The following is a 6,231-nucleotide window of genomic DNA, read 5'->3' on the forward strand; positions in this document are numbered from 1 at the left end:
AAATATATGATCTGAAGACATCTAATAAGAGATCAATACTTTTGGACAGCATTCTAAGTAAGTGTGATCCTAGGGTAGTCATGAATGAACTGAGATGTCTACGCATTTCTGTACTATTACTATAGCTTTGTGTCACCAAACTCACCATATTTGACAATATTTAAAATTTGCCTGTACCTTATTTACAAAGTTGCATATTCATTGAACAGTTCTCAATTAATTCTTGTAGGCTCATTGGTCCAAGGTTTGATATTTTTCAGTAAGTTGTACCAAGTAACTTTTTTGTTGTCTCATTAGTTATCTTTTTTGCAATTTAAAAGTTAATTGCTAGATTAAGTACCTTTATCATAGTGTGCCCCGGTAAACTGGAAGACATATTAATCAAAACATTGTAATTCCAGTCATGACAAAGGACTGCAGAAACCTAAATGTGAACATGCAACATAAAGTTACTGTAAAAGAAAATATGCTTTCATCATCACAGTTCCAGCCACCGGCCAAGGAGATGTGTTCTGCTTGCTTAACACCGGTGTATCCAGTGGAAAGAATGGTGGTCAACAAGCTAGTCCTGCACCACAACTGTTTCTGCTGTAAGCACTGTAAGAAGAAGCTCAGGTGAGAATAATAAATAAATAAAAAACTTTACAATGAACCGGCTGAAATTTAGATGGTTAAATTTATTTAAATAACAGGCATTAATGAATGAACTACTATGCTCATTTAAAAAAAAATCTCCAAAGCACTGAAATCCTCTACATCGGTCATCACACAAATAACAACTACAGTATGTAAAACAAATCCCAAAAAAAAATCTGTTTTTATTTGCAATGCAGCACTCACAACTATTCATCAGTTTATGGAGAGTTCTACTGCATTTCCCACTACCAGCAGCTGTTTAAGAGAAAAGGGAACTACGACGAAGGATTTGGACACACACAACATAAGGACCGTTGGCTTCACAAAGATAAAGGAACAGATGAGCCAGATGCCCGGACCACGCCCAGAATTACCAAAAACAACTTAAATACTTCTGTTGATGTGTTCAGTGCAAAGGGGAGCCTAACTGACCACGGACATAAGAGTGCGGCTGATGTTAAGGGTAAGCTCAAAATAAGATGGCCGCCAGAGAAGAATATTACCAGGCTCAATCCAACACAGCCAGCAAGTGCACCAGTGCTAAAAAATAACATGGATGACACAGTCAAACATGCTACCGTTGGTGTGTCAGAGCGTTGGAGGGGTGACAAACCTGACTACAGGAGAGAAATGATAAACAAGGGAGGGAAGGGACAGTCTGAGACGACAAGATTGATCTCAGTTGAGAAGTTGCCCTCAGAAAAACCAGTGTCAGTAAAGGACCCAACAAAAGCAACCCATTTCCAAATCACCAATTCTCCAATGGAATGCAAAGATCCTTTGCCCAACTATATGAAACACCAAAGACCAGTTCAGACAAGAAGGATGCCACCTTCAAAACTGAACAGCGGTCAAGTTTCTCACAAACAGGAAGCCTCTTCAAGTAAAGTTCGGAAATCTGTACGTTTTTCTCAGAAAGTTCACGTGGCTTTGTGCGACCAGTCCATCCAGATCAGCTCTGGAGCTGAAAACGAAAACCTCTCAGATCAGTTTGAGCAAAGCCTTACAAAGGATGCAACAGAGATCAATGACATGAATGTGGATCCTTTAAGCAACAGCCTTAAAGAAAGCAATGGAAACCTCGACATGACTAAATGTCAAGACAATGGAGACCCAACAACTGGGCCAAACCAGGAGCTTGATGCTGACATGGAGAGCAGGCAAGAGATCCCACATATGAATACAGTTACTCTGACTGAAGATGTAAAGGAGGTTAATGACTCACTTGAATTGCAAAGTCACACAGAAATATCCAGTTTAATTGAAGATAATACGAAACATGAACCATCTGAGAGACCAGATGTTGTTTCAAAAGATCCAGTCAGCAAATACGATTCTGCGGAACTGAGTTCTCCGCAAAATCTTGTAGGACATGTGACTGGGGAGGAGGTCAATCTTAAAATGAATGAAAACCAGGTGGCAACAACCAGATCAAACAATGATAAAGAAAACAGTGTGAATAAGAAGAATGGTCTAGCAAGAACAAATTCAAAAACTAAACTGGGATCCTGGTCCAAAGGAAGGAATCCTTTGACAAAGTTCTTTCCATCATCTGGTAATGACAAAGCAACCAGAGCAGAACCAAAAGATGCAAAGAAAGCTGATATCAAATCTAGTGGTGGACTCCTAGGAAGACTGTTTCAGTCATCCTCTGACGCCACAAAAACACCTGAACCACAAGAACAAAATACTAAAATACACACTGTTGATGATAAAGCAGAGACGGAACAAGAGACCAAGACAGAAGAGAACCAGGAGAATGAGAACATGTCTGAAGTTGCACCTTTGGAAGCAGATGCTGCAAATCAGACCAACTTACAGCTTTCTGAGGAAACTAACAGCACATCTATAGAGCCAGTCAGCTCACTCAAGAAATCCATCAAAGAAACCAGTGAGGATCTGAAAACTCCAGAGAAAACGAATGAAAATCCAGCTGTTCAAGAATCAGAATTACAGATCAGTGCAGCTACAGACGCGGCTGCAGGTGATCCAGAAAAACAGCCTGAAGTCCTCCCGTCTGACATGCATTTACTGAGCCCAGTGTATGAGGAATCAGTCATTGAGTTGACACCTAAAGGAAGCAGTGATGATAGTTCAACTCATCCTGTTTTTGATGATAATTTTGGAGACGTTATGAGCTCTGCCCAGGTGGCTGAAGCATCTATTAAGATAAATACAGATGAATCTTCTACAAATTCAACCAAAATGACAGGTGCACCTGATGAAATGGGGGTAAACCTGATTAGTGAAGCCCTTCTCAGTCCTAGCAATGAAAATCCACAAAATCACACAAACTTCTTTGATATGTCTGACAGTTCCAGCCTTGCAGGTTCCTCCTCTCTGACTGCATCAGCTGAGACTGCGGCAATGTTTCCTGATGACTTCAGTCTGATAGACACTCAGCTGCTATCAGCTGAGAACAAAGCTTCTCTTGTCATTGCAAATCCACCAACTATCCGTGACTTAGCACCTGTAAAGCAAGATGACAACCCAGATCCATTCAGTGCAGTCAACCAGACAAGTGAGCAGATTGCTGACTTAGACATTTTCAGCTCAAACAACAATCTTTTCTCTCAGCCTATTCTCTTTAATGTTTCAGACCAAAATGGAGCAGAGGCTCACGCAAATCAGTTTTCTGCCTTTACTGATGACTTCTTTGGAGTTAGCAATATCTTAGACACTGTAGATGTGTTTAAAATGGAACCAAACAACCCAGACGTTTCTAATTCACGAAATGATTTATTCACATCTGATACATCATCTACTGTGGCCACTTCCACTCAGATTGATCTTTTTGCTGAAGGCATTTTTGTCTCAGATGCACAGCCATTCCCTGTAGCTGAGCCAAGCAATGCTGATGTATTTGGGGACAGTCTGTTGGTCTCTGAAGGCATCAGCACTGAGCAGAAATCAGAGAGCAGCAGCTGGATGGATGATTTGCTTGGGTAACCACAGGCTTTTGCTTTAACTTCTGTTTATACTTCCCCTAACAAACCAGTGGATATACACAACAAATAAATCAGCTGTAATTACTTAACTAAATAACATATTTCTTATTGATTTACATTGTAATCAGTTTAGAAAGCCTTTGTTTGTTTGGCACTCTTGCACCATAAAATCTCAGGTAAAAAATAATTTGTGTATGTATAAGTGTGGATGACATAGGATGACCTTTGGTGTATACACTTGCAGGAAGATTTGGTGTCAATACGCACCAACAACAATAAAGATTTAAGAGTTATACAGAATGTACCTTGTAAATGAATAGTCTTTGCTCTGAATGTATTCATCAGTGACTTATGTGTAATAAACATCCATCTGTACGGACTGTTATGTAATAATTGATTAATTTTTTTAAAGTTTAAAGTAAACAGGATTTTTGGGGGGGAAATGTGCCTCTAATTCCAAGTGTTTGAAACATGCAAACAGTCATCTCAGACAAAGAAAAAAATTGGATCAACTGAAAACATTTTGGGGTGCAGCGGTGGTGCAGGGGTAAAATATTCAGTGGCTTCCCTCCTCAACGCAGCCTGTCGCAGGTTTGAATCCCGGCACAGAAGGGCTTACTGTTGAAAAATGAGAAAAACGAAGGCCACTAGTGTTGCAAAAAACATAAAAAAAAACAATCAATGTTAGGTAGTTCACAATATGTCATCCTTCTAGCTTTTTAAAGGTTTTGATGTGAAGATGATTTGTAAAGCTGACAAAACATTTAAATAAAGGTCATCTGAGATGTTGGAGAACTAGCTGGTGGATCTCAACATGATGAAGACAGCCCATATTCCCATGTTGTGTGTGAACCTCTCTAGGGTGCTGTCTCAGTAGGGGTAAGATGTGCAGATGAAGGATATCACAGATGTAACACCACCAGGGTTCCATGAATCACTTTAACAGGTAACCTGATGTGAAGTCATGCCCGTTAGGTTTCCTCAGCATAATTGCAGAAGTAATGCTGGTGTGTCTCACCTCACTGTAAGTCACATTGGTTATTTCCCATTGGGACAACCATGAGTGCCCCTCCATGGTCAACCGTGGAAGTGCATGACTTACATTTATCTCTGAATCTGATGAAGGGCAACCAGGCACCCAGGACCGCATGTTTTGACGACAGTGGTCTGTAAATCATTTGTACAAACAATTAATCTACAGGTCATGTTTCTGAGATGAAGTTTGATTACCTGGAGGGAACCCACACATGCCTGGGAGAACATGAAGTAAATACAAAAGAATTGTGGAGTAAAATGAAGACTTCCGCTTGATATTTTGATGGATCAGATTTAGAAACCCTCTAGATTTTATCTGTTAGGATTCGTTTACACCTTCGTTTACAGTCTATGCAGAAAGAGCCCAGGCTGTTGCTTTGAGCCCAGAAAACAGTCGGCCCAAACATGCTACTGGGCCCCCAAACAATCAAGAGCCTCCCATAAATGCTTGAAATCTTAATTTTTTTGATGTGTTTGTTGAGAATGAGAATACCTTTATATTGGATTTGATGGTTTCACTCTAGATAAATTAAAATATTTGAAAATGTTTAAATTTGATATATAATATAAAAAGGAATTTGAAAGTTTGTTACACAACTGCACCACCATGCAACCCTGTACTATACTAAAAACACACACAGTCCCATCAACTGGATCAAAATCAGATTTTTAACAACATTTTCAAGAGATTTTCACAGACACAAGATTCAGATTCAGTCTAAAATTTATTTTTACTGGTCACTTTGTAGGGTAATGCATAAGTGTGCATGCTTTATCCACAGCAACATCATAGTAATAATGAGAAAGAAAAATAACAAATATAATTGTGCATACCATGCTGTTGCTTTTGTTCAGTTTGTATCAGCCTAATTTCATTGACTGCAATAGTGTCACTATTGCAGTCAATGAAATCTGCATTTTAAACAAAACTCAGCTTATTTTGCTGTTTTTGAAATAAATGTTTCCACACATGAAAAACAAATAAATAAAAAAATTAGCAATAAGATAAAAAAAACATAAAAATTATAAAGGATATCAATTTTTTTCACATTTTTTTTATCCTGTGGTTCCTCAAACGTAACGCGCATATATACCCCACAAGAACAGAAAATGTGTTCTCCCTCCTTGGGCTGCAAGAGTAAAAGGATGTCATTTTGTTCTTGCACCTTTTTCTTGATGCATATTCTGGGCAGAACTTTTTTCCTGTGTGGTGTCTGAGAAATATGAAGGTTGTGTGCTATAGGAGACATCTTTGAAGACTTCCCAGGAGTTCTGCACTTAAGTTCTTGTGAAGTATAAAATGTCCTGGCCAGAAAGAACTTTGCTTGTTCTTGTAGCCTCGGGTAAAAGAACAAATCTCTCTGTTATTGCAGAGGATGTATTGGCCTTTACTTTGGAAGCTTACACTCAAAGGAGCCAATATTCAGCAAACAGTAAGTGTGGGTGTTGTCAGTAATGTATTTTGAAAAATAGATAGATAAAGGTTCATAACTTGGTCTACTCAGAAGGTAAATGGGACGCTAATGCAGCTATTATGAAAGACAGAAGGTAAAAAAAAAAAAGAAGGTGGAAGATGACGCATGACAAAACATAGGAGCTTCTCCAGAGATCT

Source organism: Girardinichthys multiradiatus, chromosome 6 (assembly GCF_021462225.1).
Source record: "Girardinichthys multiradiatus isolate DD_20200921_A chromosome 6, DD_fGirMul_XY1, whole genome shotgun sequence".
Classification (NCBI taxonomy): domain Eukaryota; kingdom Metazoa; phylum Chordata; class Actinopteri; order Cyprinodontiformes; family Goodeidae; genus Girardinichthys; species Girardinichthys multiradiatus.